Genomic DNA, 22,181 nt, shown 5'->3' on the forward strand with positions numbered 1-22,181 from the left:
AATGAGGGGGCAGTGGTTCGATCCCTGGTCCAGGAAGACCCCACATGCCCCAGGGTTAGAAGCCAGCACCCTGGAGCCCATGCTCAGCATCAAGGAAAGCCACCACAGTGAGAAGCCCAAGCACTGCAGCTGCAAAGAACGAGCACAGCCAAAAAGGGGGAAAAAAGAAAACTCAAAAAAAAAGGAACGCTTAATTTGGGTGACTTTTTAAATGACATGTGGCACATATACCATGAAATAAAAAATCAAGGAAATATTTGGTGGTGGGAACGGGGCGGACAGTGAAGCAGTTTACTTTTAAACCACCCACATGATGGGGTGATTTCAGCATTATGGATGAAAGACCAGTACCTCATCAGTTCCCCCACCACAAACAACAATTTGGCTTCCATCCATGGACATACTAAAAATGATATGAGAAAAAAACCCTGCCAAACAAGAATATTCTATCCAGAAAAGTTATGCTTCAGAAATGAAGGACAAATAAAAACTTTCCCAGAAAAAACTAGAGCTGAGGGAGTTCCTCACCACTAGACCTGTCTCATAAGAAATGCTGAAAGAAGTCCTCAAATTGAAATGAAAAGATGTTAATAGTGACATAAAATATATTTAAATATACCACACACTGGTAAAGGCAAGTAGAGAGTCAAATTCAGAATATTCTAATACTGTAGGTGGTATGTTAAGAAATTAACTTTAGTATTATGTCTAAAAGACAAAAAAATAAAAATAACTATATCCCTGGCAAAATGTACTCTTGCCTGCCAAATCCCATGGACGGAGGAGCCTGGTAGGCTGCAGCCCATGGGGTCGCTAGGAGTCAGACACAACTGGGCGACTACACTTTCACTTTTCACTTTCATGCATTGGAGAAGGAAATGGCAACCCACTCCAGTGTTCTTGCCTGGAGAATCCCAGGGACGGGGGAGCCTGGTGGGCTGCCGTCTCTGGGGTCGCACAGAATCGGACACGACGGAAGCGACTTAACAGCAGCAGCAGCAGGAAAATGTAAAATGTGATCATCACTACCAATAGCTCAATTCAGTTCAGTTCAGCTCAGTTTAGTCACCCAGTCACATCCGACTCTTTGCGACCCCATGTACTGTAGCTCGCCAGGCCTCCCTGTCCAATACCAACTCCCGGAGTTTACTCAAACTCATGTCCATTGAGTCAGTGATGCCATCCAACCATTTCCTCCTCTGTCGTCCCCTTCTCCTCCTGTCCTCAATCTTTCCCAGCATCCGGGTCTTTTCCAATGAGTCAGCTCTTCGCATCAGGTGGCCAAAGTATTGGAGTTTCAGCTTCAACATCAGTCCTTCCAATGAACACCCAGGACAGATCTCCTTTAGGATGGACTTGTTGGATCTCCTTGCAGCCCTAGGGACTCTCAAGAGTCTTCTCCAACACCACAGTTCAAGAGGATCAATTCTTAAGCACTCAGCTTTCTTTATAGTCCAACTCTCACATCCAAACTTATTTCACAGAAAAATAACAAATCACCTGCTGTTACATAGGCTTACCTATCAGAACCTTCATCCTCCATAGCAACAAACTCCTGATTGCTGTTTCCTCCACTCGTTCTCTGCTGAATCAATCCACTCTCATCAGCAGTATCACACACATTGTCTGATACTTCCACTTCACTACTTTTGTGCTTCTTCTTTTCTTCTTCAACCTTTAATGAAAGTTTGATACTAAGAAATTGTTACTTAATTATAAACATCTTTTTTTGTTGTCTCCATTAATTTTATTATTTGACTCAGGGTTTGGCCTGATTTTAAGTGATAAAAAAATCTTTTTGAGCTTACTTTACTTTTATCACTAACAAGTCACTGAAATATTTGTAAATCCTACTTCTTGTTTGACAAAAAGAAACAAAATTCCCAAAATTTCAAAAAAGGCTTTCTTCAATTCAATTCAGTCGCTCAGTCGTGTCTGACTCTTTGCGACCCCATGAATCGCAGCACGCCAGGCCTCCCTCTCCATCACCAACTCCCAGAGTTCACCCAGACTCACGTCCATCGAGTCAGTGATGCCATCCAGCCATCTCATCCTCTGCCGTCCCCTTCTCCTCCTGCCCCCAATCCCTCCCAGCATCAGAGTCTTTTCCAATGAGTCAACTCTTCTCATGAGGTGGCCAAAGTACTGGAGTTTCAGCTTTAGCATCATTCCTTCCAAAGAAATCCCAGGGCTGATCTTCAGAATGGACTGGTTGGATCTCCTTGCAGTCCAAGGGACTCTCAAGAGTCTTCTCCAACACCACAGTTCAAAAGCATCAATTCTTCAACGCTCAGCCTTCTTCACAGTCCAACTCTCACATCCATACATGACCACAGGAAAAACCATAGCCTTGACTAGACGGACCTTTGTTAGCAAAGTAATGTCTCTGCTTTTGAATATGCTATCTAGGTTGGTCATAACTTTCCTTCCAAGGAGTAAGCGTCTTTTAATTTCATGGCTGCAGTTACCATCTGCAGTGATTTGGAGCCCAAAAAAATAAAGTCTGACACTGTTTGCACTGTTTCCCCATCTATTTCCCATGAAGTGATGGGACCGGATGCCATGATCTTTGTTGTCTGAATGTTAAGCTTTAAGCCAACTTTTTCACTCTCCACTTTCACTCTCATCAAGAGGCTTTTTAGTTCCTCTTCACTTTCTGCCATAAGGGTGGTGTCATCTGCATACCTGAGGTTATTGATATTTCTCCCGGCAATCTTGATTCCAGCTTGTGCTTCTTCCAGCCCAGCGTTTCTCATGATGTACTCTGCATATAAGTTAAATAAGCACGGTGACAATATACAGCCTTGACGTACTCCTTTTCCTATTTGGAACCAGTCTGTTGTTCCATGTCCAGTTCTAACTGTTGCTTCCTGACCTGCATACAAATTTCTCAAGAGGCAGGTCAGGTGGTCTGGTATTCCCATCTCTTTCAGAATTTAAACTGTTGTGGATCACAACAGTTTATTGTGATCCACACAGTCAAAGGCTTTGGCATAGTCAATAAAGCAGAAATAGATGCTTTTCTGGAACTCTCTTGCTTTTTCCATGATCCAGCGGATGTTGGCAATTTGATCTCTGGTTCCTCTGCCTTTTCTAAAATCAGCTTGAACATCAGGAAGTTCACAATTCACATATTGCTGAAGCCTGGCTTGGAGAATTTTGAGCATTACTTGACTAGCATGTGAGATGAGTGCAACTGTGCGGTAGTTTGAGCATTCTTTGGCATTGCCTTTCTTTGGGATTGGAATGAAAACTGACCTTTTCCAGTCCTGTGGCCACTGCTGAGTTTTCCAAATTTGCTGGCATATTGAGTGCAGCACTTTCACAGCATCATCTTTCAGGATTTGAAATAGCTCAACTGGAATTCCATCACCTTCACTAGCTTTGCTCATAGTGATGCTTTCTAAGGCCCACTTGACTTCACATTCCAGGATGTCTGGCTCTAGGTCAGTGATCACACCATCGTGATTATCTGGGTCGTGAAGATCTTTTTTGTACAGTTCTTCTGTGTATTCTTGCCACCTCTTCTTAGTATCTTCTGCTTCTGTTAGGTCCATACCATTTCTGTCCTTTATCGAGCTCATCTTTGCATGAAATGTTCCCTTGATATCTCTAATTTTCTTGAAGAGATCCTAGTCTTTCCCGTTCTGTTGTTTTTTTCTATTTCTTTGCATTGATCGCTGAAGAAGGCTTTCTTATCTCTTCTTGCTATTCTTTGGAACTCTGCATTCAGATGCTTATATCTTTCCTTTTCTCCTTTGCTTTTTGCTTCTCTTCTTTTCACAGCTATTTGTAAGGCCTCCCCAGACAGCCATTTTGCTTTTTTGCATTTCTTTTCCATGGGGATGGTCTTGATCCCTGTCTCCTGTCCGATGTCACGAACCTCATTCCATAGTTCATCAGGCACTCTATCTATCAGATCTAGGCCCTTAAATCTATTTCTCACTTCCACTGTATAATCATAAGGCATTTGATTTAGGTCATACCTGAATGGTCTAGTGGTTTTCCCTACTTTCTTCAATTTAAGTCTGAATTTGGCAATAAGGAGTTCATGGTCTGAGCCACAGTCAGCTCCTGGTCTTGTTTTTGCTGACTGTATAGAGCTTCTCCATCTTTGGCTGCAAAGAATATAATCAGTCTGATTTCGGTGTTGACCATCTGGTGATGCCCATGTGTAGAGTCTTCTCTTGTGTTGTTGGAAGAGGGTGTTTGTTATGACCAGTGCATTTTCTTGGCAAAACTCTATTAGTCTTTGCCCTGCTTCATTTCATATTCCAAGGCCAAATTTGCTTGTTACTCAGGTGTTTCTTGACTTCCTACTTTTGTATTCCAGTCCCCTATAATGAAAAGGACGTCTTTTTTGGGTGTTAGTTCTAAAAGGTCTTGTAGGTCTTCATAGAACCGTTCAACTTCAGCTTCTTCAGCATTACTGGTTGGGGCATAGACTTGGATTACCATGATATTGAATGGTTTGCCTTGGAAACGAACATCGAGATCATTCTGTTGTTTTTGAGATTTCATCCAAGTACTGCATTTCGGACTCTTTTGTTGACCATGATGGCTACTCCATTTTTTCTGAGGGATTCCTGCCTGCAATAGTAGATATAATGGTCATCTGAGTTAAATCCACCCATTTCAGTCCATTTCAGTTCGCTGATTCCTAGAATGTCGACATTCACTCTTGCCATCTCCTGTTTGACCACTTCCAATTTGCCTTGATTCATGGACCTGACATTCCAGGTTCCTATGCAATATTGCTCTTTACAGCATCAGACCTTGCTTCTATCACCAGTCACATACACAGCTGGGTATTCTTTTTGCTTTGGCTCCATCCCTTCATTCTTTCTTAAGATGATGCAATTATTCATCCCCAGTCTTCCCCATCTAACTGGCAGAGATAGAGAAATTAAAAGACAAAACACACAAAATCTGAGGATGTGACACCTTAGTGCCTCAAAATCACTAAAGCTATTCTTTCCCCACGGCCTTTTACATTTCTTTGTTCATTTGGATCCAGGATATATATAAGAAAAAAGTGATGGTGTTCACTAAAATATATGAACCAAAGTTTACCAAAACACAAGGAGCAGAGTGAAACTGATGAGTTGTTAGTGTGGAATTCTGGAATATAAATAATGCTTCCCAATTTCACATTCAATAACCATCAAACTTTATAGCTAGAGGATATAGAAATAATTACCTATTGTAGCCCCACTATTTACCAGAAATAGGAGTAAAAGCAAGAAAAGTTAAATGATTTTTTTTCTCTTTTTTTTTCAAATTTATTTTTTAATTGAACGAAATTGCTTTACCGAATTTTGTTCTTTTCTGTCAAACCTCAACATAAATCAGCCAAAGTTATACATATATCCCCTGCCTTTTGAACCTCCCTCCCATCTCCCCCCATCCCACCCCTCTAGGTTGATACAGAGCCCCTATTTGAGTTTTCTGAGCCATACGGCAAATTCCGGTTGGCTATCTGTTTACATATAGTAACGTAAGTTTCCATGTTACTCTTTCCATGTCACATCTCACCCTCTCTTCCCCTCACCCCGAGTCCATAAGTCTATTCTCTATGTCTGACTCTCCACTGCTGCCCTGTAAACAAATTCTTCAGTGCCATTTTCCTAGATTCCATATATGTGTTATAATATATTTATCTTTCTCTTTCTGACTTACTTCACTCTGTATAATAGGTTCTAGGTTCACCCAGCTCATTAGAACTGACTCAAGTGCATACCTTTTTATGGCTGAGTAATATTCCAGTGTGTATATGAACCACAACTTCTTTATCCATTCATGTGTTGATGGACATCTAGGTTGCTTCCATGTTCTAACTATTGCAACAGTGCTGCAATGAATGATGGCATACATGTGTCTTTTTCAATTTTGGTTTCCTCAGGGTATATTTCTAGGAGTGGGATTGCTGGGTCTTACGGTAGTTTTATTCCTAGTGTTTTAAGGAATCTCCATACAGTCTTCCACAGTGACTGGATCAATTTACATTCCCACCAACAGTGCAAGAGCATTCCCTTTTCTCCGCACCCTCTCCAGCATTTATTGCTTGTAGACTTTTTGATGATGGCCATTCTGACTGGTGTGAGGTTATATCTCATGGTAGTTTTTATTTGTTATTTCTTTAATAATGAGCGATGTTGAGCATCTTTTCATGTGTTTGTTAGCCATCTGTATGACGTCTTTGGAGAAATGTCTAATAGGTCTTTTTCCCACTTTGTGATTGGATTGTTTTTCTGGTATTAAGTTGTATGAGCTTCTTGTATATTTTGGAAATTAATCCTTTGTCAGTTGTTTCATTTGCTATTATTTTCTCCCATTCTGAGTGCTGTCTTTTCACCTTGCTTATCATTCCCTTTGCTGTGCAAAAGCTTTTAAGTTTAAACAGGTCCCACTTCTTTACTTTTGTTTTTATTTCCATTACTCTAGGAGGTGGGTGACAGATGATCTTGCTTTGATTTATGTCATCAAGTGTTCTGCCTATGTTTTCCTCTAAGAGTTTTATAGTTTCTAGTCTTACATTTAGGTCTTTAATCCATTTTAATCCAATCGAGCTGGAGAAATCAACCTTCTTGACTTCAGATTATACGACAAAGCTACAGTCATAAAGAAAGTATGATACTGGCACAAAAACAGAAAGATAGACCAATGGAACAAGACTGAAAACCCAGAAATAAACCCAAGCACCTATGGGTACCTTATTTTTGACAAAGGAGGCAAGAATATACAATGGGGCAAAGACAGCCTCTTCAATAAATGGTGCTGGGAAAACTGGACAGCTACATGTAAAAGAATGAAATGAGAACCCTTCTTAACATCATACACAAAGATAAACTAAATGATTTCTTCAAAGCCCCTAAAGTGGCATTCCCTAGCATTTTATGGCACCAAAAGAGATGATAAAATTCTGTAACCTTGAATCTGATAAATTACCAAATGAATTTATCAAAAGAATAGATAAGTTAAACGGAGAAGGCAATGGCACCCCATTCCAGTACTCTTGCCTGGAAAATCCCATGGATGGAGGAGCCTGGTGGGCTGCAGTCCATGGGGTCGCAAAGAGTTGGACACGACTGAGCGACTTCACCTTCACTTTTCACTTTCATGCATTGGAGAAGGAAATGGCAACCCACTCCAGTGTTCTTGCCTGGAGAATCCCAGGGATGGGGGAGCCTGGTGGGCTGCTGTCTATGGGATCACACAGAGTCAGACATGACTGATGTGACTTAGCAGCAGTAGCAGCAGCAGATAAGTTAAAAGCGTGACTTTGCCCAAGTAATTTAATGCCTTAGCTGGGGATAAGGCTGATCTCCTTTTTCTTTTAAAGTAGAATACCTACAGATTTTTGTCTGTTGTTAAAATTCAGTCAAGGCACCTCTTACACAAAAGAGCAAACAAGCAAACAAAGAAATTTAAAAATCTATTACTGGAAGGAAGAAAAATCTCACAGCATCTCAAAATTCAGTTTTCTCCTTTGGAGATAAACATTTCATTTTTGGGAGATGGGAGTTTATACTACTTATGTGACAAAATCACATGTGTCAGAACTTACTACATTTTAGTAAACAACATAATGGAAGAGTCTGTCTCAAAAGAAACATCTTCAAGTGATGATTAAAGAATATGTGGGAGTACATGTGAAAGTTAAAGTGAAAGCCACTCAGTTGTGTCCAACTCTTTGCAGCTCTACGGACTATACAGACCATGGAGTTCCCCAGGCCAGAATACTGGAGTGGATAGTCTTTTCTTTCTCTAGGGGATCTTCCCAACCCAGGAATCGAGCCTAGGTCTCCTGCATTGCAGGCAAATTCTTTACCAGCTGAGACACAAGGAAAGCCTTATACATGTACTGGGAAGGCAGTACATGTATTTGTTATCAATTTTTTTATTTTTTAAATTTGTTTTGTATTGTTTGTTCTATTTTTTATTTTATTTTTATTGTTATTAAATTTGTTATGAAATACATAAAGGGAAGGGAGTACATGTATTTGTCATTAAAAATATCCTGGTGTCCATGTTGGAAATTTAAAATTTATTTAAATTTAACTCTTAAACTTCTTAATCTATGCTTAGCTACTCACAAATCACTGGATCACAAGGAAGAAGTGAAAAATAACTTGCCTTAGCCTAAAATAGGGGAAAAACATGAACTCACAAACCCAATTTTATCACTGTTTGAATTAATTCATATATGTTAAATCTACCAAAAATTAATTAGATGATTTTTAATGTTATAAAGGCTTCCTCACTTTAAAATATTTCACCTCACTATATCTTAAATAGGGAGTCCCTATAGCACATTTGTAAGATTTTTTTTTAAGGACTAGTAAGTGTAAAACAGACAAACTTTATATTACTAGGAGCCAAAATCAAATTAACAACAATCAGAAAGAGGAAAAAATCCTTAAATTTTAATGCAAATTATATATTATGATAGTGTTATTCATCAACACATATTACCTGCTTACATTCACTTATGTGTGTGCTCAGTCATGTCTGATTCTTTCCATCCCTAAGGACTGTAGCCCACCAGGCTCCTCTGTCCATGGGGATTCTCCAGGCAAGAATCCTGGAGTAGGTTGCCACACCCTCCTCCAGGGGATCTTTCCAACCCAGGGATTAAACCTAGGTCTCACACATTGCAGGTGGATCTTTACCATCTGAGCCACCAGGGAAGCCCAACAATACTAAAATGGGTAGCCAAACCCTTCTCCAGGGGAATTTCCTGACCCAGGAAATGAACTGGGGTCTCCTGCATTGCAGGTGGATTCTTTACCAGCTGAACTACCAAGGAACCCCCTACATTCAGTTATATTATATTCTAATATCTACCAATGAAAGTGGATAAAGCATTTTTAGTAATATTTACTGATTTCTCACCCCAAAATGAGATAAGTTAGAAAGTTATTATTTGTGCCCTAACAACAAAGGTCCAATCTGAAAGCTTTGATTCTCTTAATAGGTAACTCGGTTGATTCTATGACCCCACTCTCTCCCTGAATGTACAATCCTAATCAATACGCCAAGATCACAGACAGAATGAATCTTTCATCTTGGCGTCACTGACTGGTAATTTCAATGGAAAACCTTGAACCACTGGGAATGATTTCTCTCTACATGTATCTAGGTCCGGGATCATCACTGTCATATTGTTCATAATTTCAACTGTTTACTCTTACAATTCAGTATTTGATGTCACCTTCATAATCATGTAATGAAGTTATAAAAATGGAAGAAGTAAACAATAGTCAGGAAATTTTTTTCCCTCAATTCCAAGAACAAACTATAAATATAACAGATTCTAACAATATTTGAAGTTTTATAATTAAGGTGCTATAAAAACTGTTAAATTATTATCTATTGATTAAATTTTGAAAGGTGATTTTATTTGTCGTGACCTTTGTTACACACTGTATTATGCTGTTGAGGCATAGGAAAGAGTATTAAACCAGAAATTTAAATTTACATTTTTACATACCTGGGAATGGTTGTTTTCATCTCCAACAGGTTTTTCTTCTTCTTCCTCTGATGTAATTTCTAAGTCTAGTTCTGCTGACAAATCTGTATGTTTAGTTAAAATTACTTAGAATATTTAGATAAAAGTCATGACCTTTATTTAAAACATAGATTTAAAACACTGTATCAAATGACATCTTAAATCAATCTTAATCTTCAGCTGAATATTTACTTCTTTAAGAAATACTTCCAATGAACTAAAATTTCAACAAACAATTTGGAAAATACCAGATGTCACCAGGATACAGGCACACAAACAGCTCAAAAATTCATTCACAAAATCATCCAAACATCAATGAACAAAACAATCAGAAACCAAACAAAATTTCAAAATACAGGACAGACATATAAAGTCACAATACATTCTCTTCTCTACTTCATAACAGTACCTTTTTAACAACATGCCAAGCTTCAACTGCAACATTATTCATGGTTTACAAAATTCCTCTTACTTTGTATGCTTTTATCAATTCCTTAATCTGAAATGCTACCCTGTACTCTTCCTAACAAATAACTTTTCATCTTTTAAGACTCAGCCTGCTTTGTGAAGTTGTCCTTGATTACAGCTATCTTTCCTCAGATAAACAGGTATCCCTTTCCTTGTAGCTACCTTAGTACTTTATAGATTTTTCTAGTGTATCTTCATCACCTGAATTGTAAATTATTTTTTCACATGCCTATCTTCTTGGCTTTTAAACTGCACAGGACAAGCTCTTAAAAAGAGTGAAGTAAGCCAGAAAGAAAAACACCAATACAGTATACTAATGCATATATATGGAATTTAGAAAGATGATAACAATAACCCTGTATACGAGACAGCAAAAGAGACACTGATGTATAGAACAGTCTTTTGGACTCTGTGGGAGAGGGAGAGAGTGGGATGATTTGGGAGAATGACATTGAAACATGTATAATATCATATATGAAACAAGTCGCCAGTCCAGGTTCGCTGCACGATACTGGATGCTTGGGGCTGGTGCACTGGGATGACCCAGAGGGATGGTACGGGGAGGGAGGAGGGAGGAGGGTTCAGGATGGGGAACACGTGTATACCTGTGGCAGATTCATGTTGATATATGGCAAAACCAATACAATATTGTAAAGTTAAAAAATAAAATATAAAAAAATCACTTTTGTATAAATAGTACTTATTTGTTTTATTCAATAATTATTTATCAGCTTTCTGCTCTGTACTAGACACTGGCATTTAAAGAGATAAAAGATGTCAGGGAATGCTTTTCTAGAGATAATGCCTGAGCGGAGACTTACATAGTCCAAGGGAAGGAGAAGGAAGGCATGCAAGGCTGTAACAAGACAGGGAGAGAAGCACACACACAACAGGGTAAATGTCTGTTGAAAGTACAGCGACAGGTCAGGAGGGCATCACCAGCAATTCAGAATTCCATAGCAAAAGACAGAAAGGGGGAGAGATGAAGAGTCAGGCAGAAGTCAGATTATGAAAGTGACCTCACGTGTCACTTTATGATGCCTGGACATTAATGTGATTTGAAGAGTGGTTCACAGTTACACTTGCTTTTGAGAGAGGTGACTCTAAATGCTACAAGAGGAATGAATTTGAAGGGCATACAAATACATGGAGAGAGATGAATCTGAAGGCATTATTAATGGAAGGAAACAAAGGTGATGCAGGCCTTGACTCGGGGAGCGTTTCCAGAAATACTTAGGATATAAAATGTTCTGAGTCCAGTATAGAATAAATCATTATGAAGTGAATAAATGTACAAATCCGGGGGCCCTGAAGGAGTAGACTCTTCTGGTTACTTTCTAAAAGGTATCGACTGAGATGAGAAACGATCTACATGAACGGTCTGAAGTCGCTTCTATTTATTTTGTAGTTTTCCTATTTCCCATCTTCCTCTGTTGAAGGGACTGGATAGGTTTTATCTGAATTTGTGTTTCGTGGACATACCAAGCTAATGGACAAACAAGGGCAAACAAGTCACTTCTATAGATTAAAAGAAACAAAACACTTTGAGTTTATAGCTTGTAGTCACTATTCTAGGAAATAACTGAGAATCTTATGTAAATGCAAAGTTAACCCTATAGGTGAGGATAGAAAAGAAAAAACTAGGAGTGAAAAAAAGAAACAGTATATGATTTCTTACTATAGCTCTGACCATATGACTGATTAAAGGTGCTAAATTAATTGGTCTTTATGGACAACACATATTAGACATGGTTACTCAATAGAGTGGGCATCCTAGTAGAATCAGAATTGAATTTCTATATACTGCTTTTAAATGATACAGCACTCCTTCAACATTGCGATGAAGTTACATTTTGAGAAGGCAATCTCTAGATGTCTACTGAGGTCTCCCAACTAGTCCCAGAGTTCTAAATATAATCCTGCTACCCACTCTCAGGTGTATGCTAAATACTAGGCTAAACAAACTTACTTTCTCCTACCTCTCGCTGTATTTATTGTATTACTATGGTCAGAGGGAGAATGCAAACACCTTGCTAAGAGGTATTGCTTGGCTGTAGGTTGCATAAAAGGAGTCAGCACAAGGTAGGTTTTGCCACAAAATCTAATTTGGAACCGTCAGTGCCCAAGTGGCCCACAGCTGGGTGCCCCGGGCTTCTGCATTACCTTGTCTCCTTTTTCTGTTTTCTGGCAGCTGAAACTGGCACAGCTATGGAGCGTGTAATTCCCCAGAAACACCGCTCCAATAGCCATCTTTTATCTATTACCGTCACCTGTCCAAATTCTGTGGACGCTGACTGACTTTTGGTCATGACTGTGACGCCAGTGGACACTGATCAGCTTCCAAACGCCCCGCTCTTTGGTGAGTCTCATTACTGAGGCTCAAACTAGGAGAATCGGAATCTGGAAAATCTGAAAACAGGTTCCATTTATTAGAATGTCAGTAAGAATACTGCTCTAACTAACTTGTACAGTCTTTCTTCAGAGAATCAGTTCCATGTCCTCCTCTCCCCTCACTCACTAGTCCTTCAGAGCTTATTATATCTTACATTCCACTGCCATTCATGAAGAGACGTTAACTAGTGTCTCATTTTTTCTACTTGCTAATTTTCTAGTATTACTTATTTTAATTCACTCAATCCCTATTACATATTCTGTATTCAATAAGAACTTTATTAGTAATTATTTTTCTTCAACATACAAATATTTTATTAACAAAATGTATGGCATTTATTTTACATTTAATTATGCATGACAGTATTGTGTGTTCTAGAGACCCTGGTTTTAAAAACACTTTTAATGAATGGTACTACCTTAATTAATGGTACAAACCAAGACAATGTATTAAAAAGCAAAGACATCACTTTCCCGACAAAGGTCTATACAGTCAAAGCTATGGTTTTTGCAGTAGTTACAGAGGGATGTGAGCATTGGACCATAAAGAAGGCTGAGTGCCAAAGAAATGATGCTTTCAAACTGTGGTGCTACAGAAGACTCTTGAGACTCCCTGGAGAGCAAAGAGATCAAACCAGTCAATCCTAAGGGAAATGAACCCTGAATACACACTGGAAGGACTGATGCTAAAACTGGAGCTCCAATACTTTGGGCACCTGATGTGAAGAGCCAACTCACTCGAAAAGACCCTGATGCTGGAAAAGATTGAGGGCAGGAGAAGGGGACAGCAGAGAGTGAGATGGTTGGATAGCATCACTGATTCAGTGGACATGACTAGGCGAACTCAGAGAGATGGTGAGGGACAGGGAGGCCTGGCGTGCTCAAGACCATAGGGTCACAAAGAGCTGGACACGATTTAGCGACTGAACATCACCAACAGCAACTACTTTATTTACAAAGAGACAGCCTTTTTCAATGTATCAATATCTTCAGAACCCATCTTTTAAGCCTTGGATAAACATCATAAACATATAAGAAATGATAGGCTTGTGTGTGACCAATTGTTTCCACGTGAAAATAGGATAAGTCGAGGACAACACTGGATCCAAAGAGCACAGAGCACCATGAGACAAGAATGAATACAACACAAAAATATTTGCTTCAAAAAAAAAAAAGCTGTCAGGTCTAAATTTCTTAAGAGAAGTCAAAGGAACAAGCAAGAAATGTATAAGTGAAACTTTAAACCCCGTTTCAACTCAAGGCCCCCTTTATCATTTCACATCTAACCACTTCAACAGTTTAAAACTGTGGTTCTCAAGTGTGCCCTGAGAATCCCTGAAGTTCAGAGACCATCAGGTCAGGGGGTCCAAGAGGTCAGAACTATATTCACAACAACACTAAATGTTACTTCCATTCTCATTCTCTTCTGAGTGCACAGTGGAGTTCTTCAGAGACACGATATGTGATATTATAACTCTAATGACAAATGGAATTAGCCATTATGATTCTGTGTTCTTGTATTTTAAGTTTTTCAGCTTTGTTTTCCAATATAGTGAACATCAATAAATACAACCTACTTAAACAAAAGTTCCGTGGCATTCTAATAATTTTTAGAAGTACAAAAGGACCCTAAAGCCAAAACTTTCAGAATCACTGTTTTAAAAGATTATGTCTATCAAAAAGTCATTAAAGTATGAGTACTTCCCCTACTTCTAATAATCAAAGATACCACAAAAACAACACACACACAAAGTCTGCTAAACGAAACATCTGGTTGGCCTACATTCATCTGTGTAACAACACTAAAATGAAATAATTATAAGCTGAAATACAACTGATATGTTAGCAAGAGAAGCTTTACTCTAGGTAAAGGTCAAAGTTCAAATAAGCATTTTTGGACACTGGAAAAAATCTTAGGATCTAATAATTAATTTCTGAGAATCCCTAAGAAGTATACAGATTGCAAACTGAGAACTTCAGGGTATCAAAACATATACACAAACATACTGAGTTCAAGTTTACATTTTAAAAATTTCTTGTTCTTATGCTTGTACCTATCTCTTTTTTCAAAACATGGGTACCAATAATAACATTTGCCTTATGTATGTCAAATGATTCAATTAAATTTGCAAAAAAAAAAGTTAGCAGTATGAAGACTGAGCATTTCAAATACTTCAGTGTCCCTCTTTTCAGAGTTATGTATGTATTGCAAAATTTACCTGAAGTGGATGTTTGTAAATCCTTCATTCCGACTGTTCTACTAGGAACAGAATCTTTCACCAAGACTGCAGGCTGAATGGGTTTGGAAACAAGTTGGTTAATAAATAATGTACCTTTGATACTATCCACAGTTCATAATTCAAGATAAAAACATAAACAATTTTACCTTCATGTTAGGATATTTCTCAGGAGAATCTAAAAGGCAAAAGGGACATAGAGTTAATTGCATGTAAATATGAAAGCCAGCTCTACATTCATGCAGAGTTAGAACTGAGCAGAAATCCTTGTGCTCAGCCTTGGCAGTGAATACATTTGGTTTTAGTGTCTTGTTTTCAGGGGGATGTTAGGACACCAGCAAGACAGACTATGAATCCACTAGAGATAGTGAAGAAAAAAATAAAGGTTTAACAAAACACACAGCTAATATTTCAAAAGTAACATTACGTTTTCAATGACTTTATAAAATATTAAAGTGCACACAGACCAATGTGAACATGCCAAATGATGAGGAGAAAAGTGATCTTCATCAGAGGAACAAATCATGACCCCAAAGACATAAACGTGAAAGTAGATGGTAAAATGCAACAGCATTATCTTGAATGTAATACAGCAGTATCATTTACACCATTATACTATAAGTATTTATCATGTTCTTCAATCTGTCCAGTCATTTAAAGAAGTACACAGCTAGGATGACAGTTCAACTGAATGCATAATTCATTTCTCATCAGAGAAAGAGTAATGAACTGATTAGCTGGGATACACACTTGTAGAATAATGGTTCATAAAAATATTCACTATTTTTCATACCTGTGTGGGCTACTGGTATGCCTACATGTCTTGGCTCCTCTAGTTTAGCCATCTTAAAGTTTCTTGATCCAATCATGCAAGAAGTTATATAAGACACATCTAGAAAATAATGTAGAATAAGTTCTCAATATTGAAATACAATTATCAAAAAGGAAATAATAAATTTAACTGTCACACAATTATTAGATATTAAAAACCTTGCATGTTTCAAAATTAGTGTAGTACTTATCAAAAATAGCAATTCTAGCATTTAGGGAAGGAACCCTATTAATCTGTTTTGTTTCAAAACTCAGTTTGGTTTGATACACGATATTACTGCTTCAACGGATTTCTGTGAAACAACTTTCAAAAAAAGTCAATGCCCCGATATTCACATTAATCTAATTTGAATAACAAATACTGATACAACATATATCTTTGATGCTTGATAGGTATTTGGAGTGGCTGGAGTTTCCCCCACTTCTAGCATCCCCTCCCACCTCCAGTATTCTCTGGAGCAACAATGATCTGATCTCTTCTCGTTGCAAATACACTGAAGCCATCTAGAAGGAGTTCCTTCAAGTTTCCTCAACTTCCAACACAGATTCTCAGACTTCCTGCTCAGTATGTGCACTTCACACAAGGTCCCCAGGCTACTAGTTAAAATCTGAGAAACTCTGGTCTATACTGAGTCTGCTTCTACATTACTTCAACTTAATTTATTCTCCTGAAATCTTAGCCTCAACTTCCTCACTCTAACACTCCCCCCAAAGTGAAACTGCATTACAAGTTGGAAACTTTCCAGTGGACTCTCTATCAAGCTGTAGGTTACTTGATCTCCCTATCATGCCCCCTGCTCACTCCTTCTTTCTAGCTCTCTTTTGTTGGCCTATGTGACACCAACCTATAAAGCAGCAACATTTCGTATGACACCAATTTCCACACATTACAGCTGAGCACCTATGCCCACGCTCTACCACAGAGGATGACACACTGCTCTGCACGCCCAGGGACCGCAGTCCTGAATGCCTTCCCAACAGTGAGGAAGGCAGGAAGAGGGGAGAGCTCTGCTGTTCTTCTCTGACACGTTTTGGTGCTGGAAGCTCACTTCAAATGCATCGTCCATATCAAATACCCTCCCTTTTTCTAAAGCGTTATCTTACTTATTGCCACCTTCCCCACAGACCTGTGCTTCCTTTTCCTTCATTTCCTCCCTATCCCCTCTGCCTCTCTAATCCTTCATTCCCTCCTTCCTCTTGTTTCTCAACCTTCCTTAGGTCATAGAGTATCTTGAAACAGAATTTTTTTTTTTTTTTTGGCCCGTGTGTCAAATGGAATCTTAGTTCCCTGAGTAGGGATCGAACCAGCACCCCTGCATTGGAGACTCTTAACTGCACAGAGTCCTAACCACTGGACTGCCAAGGAAGTCCAGGAGCTAAATAATTTAGCTCCTTAAACTGGATTCTCAGTATAATCTGGCCGACACCTGATAAGATACACTATTTCCCTTCTTTTCTCCTCTTTTATCTCACTACGCATCTGACAGGTGATTTTCTTTGCCTATTAGAATATATCAGCATTTCCATTTTAAATCAACATTCTGTCAAAGGACTTTTCTATAAAATATAGTTCTTACCTTCCACTTGTCCATATTTTTTCCTCTTTGACCAGCAGCTCCAGATAAAAGATCCACATACTTTCATGGAAGGCTCTCAGAGATACTCTGTTAAAATTAATATTGAGTTGCATAAAGATTTCCTAATTCCTTTTGAAGAAAATATCCTACTTTTAAAAACTGCCTACATTTAACCCAGTTAAGACAGGTTTGCCAAGATCCACAGCTGCTAAGTGACAGATTCAGGATGCTGACTTCAAACACGGTGCTGTATCACCAGGCAGTGGCTACCTGCACCTCAGAGATCAGGCCCTTCTCATCTCCTTCCATAGCTGCCGCCTTCAGACAGAGCACAGTATTGCTCTGTTACTTCATGTTACTTCAAGTACAGCTGCCATAAAGGTTCTCTGCGCGTGCTGGTTTAACTATCCAAAATGGTTTGTACTTACTAAAACATCACACAGCAAAGCTAACTGCTGTTATTATACCACATATTTCTTACTATTCCCTATGCCTTTGCTTCTCTTGAAATGTTCCTTGCAGATTAACTTGACAATCCAAATGTAATAATACTTTCAGGTTTCAAGCACTATCTTTTCAGTGTTGACGTGGTAAAAAACCACAGTTCAACCCGTTTCTCTCTGGCCCTCTCTAGCAGTTTTACACGCGCACATGTACCAAAGAAACATACGTTTGCTTGGGAGATTGGGGATGACACAAACACACTACAGTGTATAAAACAGACAACTAGTAAGGACCTACTGTACAGCACAGGGAACTCCACTCAATATTCTGTAATGGCCCATATAGGAAAAGAATCTAAAAAAGAGGTGATATATAGAGAGAGATAGATAACTGATTCACTTTGCTGCACACTGAACCTAACACAGTATTGTAAATCAACTGTACTCCAACAAAAATCGAAGGAAGAAAGGAAGAGAGGAAGAAAGAAAGAAAGGAACATTTGATCACAGACTCACCTGGAACAATGCTTCCATTTTTAGATAAATGTAACTTCAGAACACAAAGAGATTCCTTATGACTTCTAAGCCTTGATTTCCATACTTCACTGATTTCATTAGGTAAACCCTGAAAATTAGCTAAAGTGTACTATGTGGTAGTCTTTAGCACAGAAGTATCTTATTGATTAAAAATCAATAATTAAAAATAAAGATTAAAATCAGATTAAAAATAAAAAAATTTTGAGGGGCAAATGCAAAGGTGAGAAAGTCACAGCATCTTATTTTATGTTTTTACATCATTCGGTTGTTTACATTTCAAAATAATAACAGAAGACAGTACCTCAGAATCCCAAGGTGATTCTATATCTTCCTCTTCTCCCAATCCTAAGGCTGACGTCACATCTGTAAAATGGAGTCACAGATACATTAATGAGAACATTTACTACTATGAATTTTAATACATATATGTCTATCTCTATCCACAAATAGTTCAATAAAATGAACTAGTGGAAAAGAATTTCAGAGGGTGGAAGCATTTTCAGGAAAAAAAAGCTGGTAGTACTTGGGACACTTCTGAAGAAAGAGAGCAAAAGAAACACACTTACAAAGAAATGGATGCCATATCTGCATCAATGCACTTTAAAGGTTTTTATTTGAGCTTTTAAGCATAGAAAAAAATCCACAGACATTCACTAACTTACCACTTCTATTATTTTTGTGTGTTCCATCAACAGAACTCAAATGGTCATAATTTATTTGCTCTTGTGGAGCCCTTTCAATAATATCTGTATCACTTTCTTTGTCTACAATCTCTGGCTTTGTGGCTCCTTCCTATAAAAACAAGACAAAATAAAACAAAAACCCAACTTCAGAAAACATATTCATTTATTTGGTCATTCAGTCAATCAGTAAGATGATAAACATTTACTGTTGCCTAAGAAATCATAGACACTGTCCTCAGAGAAGTAAGAAATGTAAAGAAAAGAGCAATTCTGTTCTGTGTTCTAGGCAAGGCAGAGCCACGTGAAAACAAACAAGAGGGCAGACGAATATGAGCTTTTCAACAGCTCTGCAACTGAAGCGGACAGAGCACAGGAAGGGCACAAAGGAGAGAGGACGCAGGTGAGCCTGTGAAGCTCAAGGCACGCTGTGACAAAGGGCTGTGTCTCAGAAGACAGAGTACAGAGTCAGGGTGTGAGGGGGATTCTGGGAAGGGCAGCCCAAGCCAGGGACGCGGTGTGAACAGTGTGAATAAGTCATGTGGAAAACTAGAGCCCAGTTACTGGGAACCCTACAGAGAGACAGAACGGAAGGACCGGGATCAAATGGCAAAAAGCAAGTGTCATCTTCTTTCTTCACATGACAGGAATCTACTACAGAAGTAAAGGGTTACATCATCACAAATATATTTTATTTTATTTGGTGCCATGCTTTTTTTCAAATGAAAGAGGAAAGACTACACTGCACCAGGGAGTAGCAAACATGACATCATTTTACAGGACAGCATTGTAAAAAAAAAAAAAAAACACTACAAGCAATGCTCCAGAGTGGACAGGAAGCAAACTAAACACTGCACATTACCCAGAGTTTCCATGAAACTGTAATTAAAAAGTTGAATTTGGCTTTAAAAACAGCCAAATAAAAACAGTAAAAATCATTCTGAAACAAACTTCAAAGCCAAGAGGAATGAAAAGATTGACAAACGTATTTTAGGAAGATTACTCTGGTGGCAACATAAAGATAAACATCAGGGAAGCAAAACTTGAAAAGAATATTTCAAGATTATAGGTGAGAAAGTGGATTATGATAATAAGACACTAAAAATGATAAGCAGGTAGAAAATACTGAACTCGCTGAGTGACTGGATGCAGTAATTTCAAGGAAGTTTGGCATCCGGGATCTTTCCTGCTGCGGCATTTCAGTGATGCTGTCTACTAGGATGGGGAAAACAGACGACAGTGTAGCTTACAGAGTCAGGGACGAGGGAAGCATCAGGAACAAGGCCTTCAGTTTGGGGAGTAATGAATTAATCTGAGGCACACAAGGGACTCAGAAGAAAGGATATGGATAAATACCTTTGGATTAGAAATAGATAGCCTTATTCAGGAAAAGCACAGCTGTTAAGATAACTATTTGTAAAATATGCTAACCTGGTATAACTAATGCAAACCTATGCAGAATTCTGAACTTACAAAAATAAAACAATACCAGGGGAAGAAAGCTATGACATTAAAATTGTCAGTTATATATTTTAACATCTGTTTCAAGGACATAAAAATACACTTTTATAAATATGTGCAAATATTCATTTCTGGGATATTATAATAATAAGCATTTTTGAGTGTAATGAAAAGGTTTAATAGTAAAACACCAATTCAAGATGCTATAAGAAGATTCCTTTTTAAAATTGATCTTAAAAGACAAGTTTTAAATTGTAGGTGAGAAATGCTTATGTGAGTATGGAATTATGAGTCATTTTAAAGTACTACTAAGAAGTAAGAAAGAAATATAAAACCCTATTTGAAAATTCACAAGGTTTTCTTCTTATTTCCCTGTAAACAGCACACTAACAACTCTAATTTCCTATCTGTGCCTTCTGGAATAGTAGGTAAAGATTGAAGGAATGATCTAGATATTAAAAATAGTAGTAAAATTATGATTATCCTAGCTGGAGATATAAAGGTTTCCAAATACATCTATGATTATCAAGCAGGGCTAAAACTTCATATCAGGAAAGAACAAACAAAGTAAAAAAAATCAAGTAACCACAATTTCTGAGTTTTGGATACAAAAGAATTTATACATTAGTTTCATATGTATAACAAAGAATTGACAGGCTAGTTTAACACCTATAAATACTGAAGTTAATATAAAGTTTCTTAAGAATAACATGGAGTATACATATGGCTAGAGATATTTTAAAAAGTAAAAAATTATCTTCCAGAGATAATTTTTAAACCCTGTTGGTAATTTTTCTTTAATTATGATTTTATAATAACAAATAGTCTGTATAAGAAAAAAAATCATAAATTGTGATTTCATTCATTTACTGTAATTGCCATTACATGTATATATTAGGAAAAGACAAATCAGAATCTCTTCAGCAAGAAACAGTTCTACATTTTTTCTTTAAGACTATTGCAGCTGAAAACTGTCTCATTTAATGGAGAGAGAGTAAGAATCTCATTTATAATTATATATATTATATATTATATATATATAAAGTTATAATTATAAATTATAACTTTAGTAACAAGACTAGATAAAATGCTTATTTATTTCCTCTTTATTTTCAAAAAGACCTAAAACACCCACAAAGATTATACCAAACAGTAAGATAAATTAGTTAAGTACATTAAGTATTTATCAAACAGTAAGTTAGAAACCACAAGAAACAGAAAGGCCAAAAATTCTTAAATCATAATAAATCTGCTAAGGCCTAAAAGAGAACTCACCTTGAATTGTCTATGAACTAAAGTTTTGCTATATTAAATAGAAGACATCGCTTCATTACTTTCAAAGTGAGAATTTGTTTAAAAAGACAAATCACTTCAAATTGAAATGAACTTCCAGAGGGAACTATATTCAATATAGATATATACATACATGTGTGTGTGTTAGTCCCTCGGTTGTGTCTGACTCTTTGTGACCCCGTGGACTGTAATCCACCAGGCTCCTCTCTCCATGGAATTCTGCAGGCAAGAATGCTGGAGTGGGTTGCCATTTCTTTCTCCAAAGGATCTTCCCGACCCAGGGATTGAACCCAGGTCTCCCATATTGCAGGCAGACCCTTTACCAACTGAGCCACCAGGGAAGCCATAGATACATATACAAGCAGAACCAAGACACTTTGCTGTACACCTGAAACTAACACAATATTGTAAATTGATTATACTGCAATTAAAAAAAAACAAGAACCACCACCAACTTCAAAAACAACCACCAAAAAAGGTAAGGAACAAGTTTTCTTTCAGTTCTTCATAAAAATCAGCTATATGTCATTCAAAAGAGTATGAGCATTGTTCTTTCACAACCTCACTGTCTCAAGTTGAATTTGAAATAATTCTTCTCGTATTTATAATATAGAGTTCCTCGTCTGACATACCCCCACTATTTCCGTTGTGTTTATATAATAATCTGTCTGATCCTGACCCTCATTCCATTTCATATTCATCTTGTCCTTCTTAAATGAATTCTTCCCCTTCATCCCCCTCCCCATCTTCAT

General features: G+C 37.8%; 2 long non-coding RNA genes across 2 annotated transcripts; both read right to left on the reverse strand.

Moving 5' to 3' along the window:
• Positions 1 to 9,415: 9,415 nt before the first annotated feature.
• LOC133260197 (uncharacterized) lies at positions 9,416 to 14,655 on the reverse strand. The gene is made up of 3 exons (XR_009740677.1): positions 14,590 to 14,655; positions 12,143 to 12,388; positions 9,416 to 9,576 (listed from the first exon to the last, which is right to left on the reverse strand). It is a non-coding gene; the product is annotated as an uncharacterized LOC133260197 (long non-coding RNA).
• Positions 14,656 to 14,756: 101 nt separating this feature from the next.
• Positions 14,757 to 21,887, reverse strand: LOC133260198 (uncharacterized). Its single transcript, XR_009740679.1, has 6 exons — positions 21,563 to 21,887; positions 18,658 to 18,787; positions 18,297 to 18,358; positions 17,016 to 17,102; positions 15,401 to 15,499; positions 14,757 to 14,785 (listed from the first exon to the last, which is right to left on the reverse strand). It is a non-coding gene; the product is annotated as an uncharacterized LOC133260198 (long non-coding RNA).
• Between the last annotated feature and the right edge of the window lie 294 nt (positions 21,888 to 22,181).

This window comes from Bos javanicus, chromosome 14 (assembly GCF_032452875.1).
Source record: "Bos javanicus breed banteng chromosome 14, ARS-OSU_banteng_1.0, whole genome shotgun sequence".
Lineage (NCBI taxonomy): Eukaryota > Metazoa > Chordata > Mammalia > Artiodactyla > Bovidae > Bos > Bos javanicus.